Below are 4,040 nucleotides of genomic sequence, written 5' to 3'. Positions count from 1 at the left end.
CCATGTAATGAGATGAGTTTTCAAACACATATGGAATCAATTCCTCCTTAACGCTGTGTAGAACATTTCTTGAATAGTAACTGTTCCTAAAGAACAGTTCATAAGACAGAAAATCAGAAATCAAATGACCATATATATGGAATAAAAAAGACTTGCTTGCTCTCTCCTTTTTCTGTATTTCTGGGGGATTTGAGTGGGGATGAGGGTACCTATGTATGAAGCTTGAAAATGAAGAGGGGGATTTTCCATAATCCAGGCTGACTCCACCTTAGAATAGTAGATGTGAACTTTTGTAATAAATTAAAAGTAGGAAGGATAAAGTTATATTTTGTTAGCATAAGAACATAAACAATGATCCCAACCAATGTCCTCAGGCAGTATGAAACTCACATTATTTGGGGGATATTTGACCCAATGACTAAACTCATTTTTTATCCCCCTTTTCCATTCATTGAGATTCTAAACTCTCCTGGAAAACATCCAAAACTAAGAAATAAAACAAGACAGATACCTAATAGAACAAAATGATTGACAGTCTCAAAAGCCTGGAGGGCAGGAGGCAGATTCCAGACCAAGATGCCTGGGGCAGCATGGGAAGAAAGAAGTGTTTGGAAAGAGGGTGATTTGAGGTGCTGTGCCAATTATGGTGACTGTAAATCTGTCATGCCCACTGAGGAACAACTGGGCTGAGAAATAGGATATTTCTCTCATCCTTCACGTTTTCTACCCAAAGTGGATTCTTTTTAAACTGCACAAAGCAATGTGAAACTGAAACAATGAATAGTGAAAGAATACTGAATAAATAAATAGAATAATGTATTTTTCTAGAATCTGTGTGTGACAGTATATTAAGAACTCTCACATTAAGGAATTACCTGTGATTGGAAACATAATTTATTCTTTTTCTCTTTCTATCCCTATAAAAGCAGCTCAAGGTTGTTCTTACTGGAACTCTTAGCACCAGTGTGTGTGTGTGTGTGTGTGTGTGTGTGTGTGTGTGTGTGTGTGTGTGTGTGTGTGTGTGTGTGCATGTCAAGAGAAACAGGATGCCATAAACTGTTGTCAAGTCACTTCACATGAATTGTTCTCAGGCCATTCTTTCTCTCCCAAATCCACTGACTTGAGACTGTGCACAGCTTTTATTTACACCCCTAAAAACGTGAGGAAAGTCACCCTCCAGGAGCTGAACCAAAACCTAGTGAAGCATCTGGAGACTGATATATTGAATTAACTTCTGATTTTCTAGTTCAAAACATTTTTTGTGATTTCATTTGGCCAGCTCCAAATGGCACATCAAACACTATACCTTTATTTTTACTTTAGCTTAGAAACCTTTTTTTTTTTTGTCAATTACTAGTCCATGAGTGTGTGTGTGTGCGTGTGTGTGTGTGTGTGTGTTTGTGTGTGTGTGTGCATGTCAAGAGAAACAGGATGCCATAAACTGTTGTCAAGTCACTTCACATGAATTGTTCTCAGGCCATTCTTTCTCTCCCAAATCCACTGACTTGAGACTGTGCACAGCTTTTATTTACACCCCTAAAAACGTGAGGAAAGTCACCCTCCAGGAGCTGAACCAAAACCTAGTGAAGCATCTGGAGACTGATATATTGAATTAACTTCTGATTTTCTAGTTCAAAACATTTTTTGTGATTTCATTTGGCCAGCTCCAAATGGCACATCAAACACTATACCTTTATTTTTACTTTAGCTTAGAAACCTTTTTTTTTTTTGTCAATTACTAGTCCATGAGCTCTTTGTGAAATTGCTGGGTTAATGTTCTGATTACTTCACATATAATTCAGTGACTTTTTATGGATGGAGATTTTTTTTTTTTTTTAGTGATTAGCTTTCACATGGCAGCATCCTTCTTGAGTTATACCAAAACAAACAAACAAAAAAAAGGTTTTTGTTAGTTTTGGAGTCTCATTCTTCTGTTAAAAATTTTAGAACTGTCAACATTAATTCATAATGCATATGAATCTATTATTGGTGAGAACCTGAACAGTCTCAGAGTATAAGACACAGCTAGCTCTGCCTCTGAAGAATCATTTACCCGTGGTTAAGACAAATGCATTGGGGTCAAGTGAACCTGGATTCAAGTCAAAGTTTCACCATTAACTTCAAGTACAATGTTGGGTAAACTCTAAGCCTCATTTTTTTTTTTTTTTCACTTGTAAAATGAGAATACAACATCAACCTTGTCAAGATGTTGTAAAGGCAAAAAAAAAAGTCTTTTAATTAATTTCTCTGGTAACTTTCACAAGATCACCTGCTCTTATTCGTACAGACTCTTAGCTCAAAACATCGTAAATAGAAAATGCTCTCTGAAAGAGTGTATGTGAAGGGAAAGAAATTTAGTGTTTGAACTTTAGAAGTTGGTGATGGAATTTTTATATGTGTTTGTATTACCAGTACTCTGGATTGTCTTTCTTCATTAAAACAGTTTCATTTCCATTATGTTTTACGGCATTTCCTTAGAATTTCTAATCTAAGCCGGGCACGCTTTGCTAGCATCTAGCACTTATATTCATTTTTGCCTTTATTTTCCTCATTTTTTGTGGAAACTTGGGAGAAGAGGGGGATATTTGGGTGATATTACTCTGCCATGTTGAGCTAGAAGTCTCAATTTATTTTCTAAATTAGGTGACATATATCTGTCCATTTCCTTGGATTTTGAGTATAGTTGTAATTTCAATTATTCCCTGCCCTTGAAAGCTATCAGAGTTTGCAAACAAGATGACAAGACTTCACAAAGAAGACCCTCTGTGGTAGGCGGCTATGTTTCAAGAAATTTACCCATCTTGCCAGAAATAAATTGTGGGATTTTTTTTCAAAAATGGAATCCAATGCATATATAAGGATATACTTTAGCAGTTAAACCTCCAATTGATAAAATATGGATGTTTGATCATTAAAAGTTGAATGATGGACATGCATTCCAAGAGGAGATTTACCAGGTAAAAAACAAATATTTAACGATAATAATAATAATATCAGTAGCCTTAATTATCCCTTCTTAATCAACTATACTCCAATAAAACTTTTTTTAATTCCTTTTTTTAGTCCTGGAATTCTATCCTTTCAGATTCTAATAAGTAATCAACACAATTGATCAGCAGTCCAAATTTCCATAAATATATTTAATGCCTCATATGTCTAAGTCTTTGTGCTAGACAGTATGAAGAATATAAATAGGAAAGGATGTAGCTCTTGTGTGTATAGAGTTTACAGTCAAAGTCATAGAGCTGGGTATACCAAATGCAGTATTTCATAAAAGGAGGAATTAATAAATACTGAATGCATATTTACTCCCAAAGCCATTGTGTTCTCTCTCTATTTCACTGAAATGAATATAGGGGAAGAAATGAGCCAAGAGTTCATGGAAAATGAGCCAAATGCAATAGGTAGAGATGCAAGACACAGAAGTGTGTAGAGAAATAGGTTGTATAAGTGTATCCGGGCAGGAATCTGAAGAACATTATAGAATGAGAGGGACACCTGCTGACTGTAGGACAATCAGGCTTGTCGTTGGACTGTTCCTAACTTCTAACTTCCTTCCCTGTGAAAGGGAATATACACTCTTTAAAAGATCAATGTTACACCTTAAATATACATATATGTAGCATTTGTGCTCTAGGAATAATACCCTAGTGTGCCATTTTATGCTGTAAGAGCCATAAATGTTTTGAACTTGACTCAGAGGTGAAAGGCTCTCCAGAGAAGCTTTTAAATGTTCAGAGTTGAAGACATATTTTTCCTCCCTCTAAAAGTGAACAAAAATCCCAAAGGAGAGAAACCAAAATACATAAATCAGTAGGAGGGTGGGAAAAATAGTGGACCAGCTGGTAAGATGGTATTAGGAACCTGGCAGTCTGATAAATTCAATTTTCTGAGCAGACACAAGAAAGAGTAAGAACAAAAGGAGCAGACCAGGGAGAGCAAGCTTCAAGAGCTATTATAAAAAAACATATAGGGCTTCCCTGGTGGCGCAGTGGTTGAGAGTCCGCCTGCCGATGCAGGGGACACGGGGTCGTGCCCCG

Source organism: Physeter macrocephalus, chromosome 9, assembly GCF_002837175.3.
Source record: "Physeter macrocephalus isolate SW-GA chromosome 9, ASM283717v5, whole genome shotgun sequence".
Lineage (NCBI taxonomy): Eukaryota > Metazoa > Chordata > Mammalia > Artiodactyla > Physeteridae > Physeter > Physeter macrocephalus.
Note: the sequence above shows the minus strand (reverse complement) of the source record.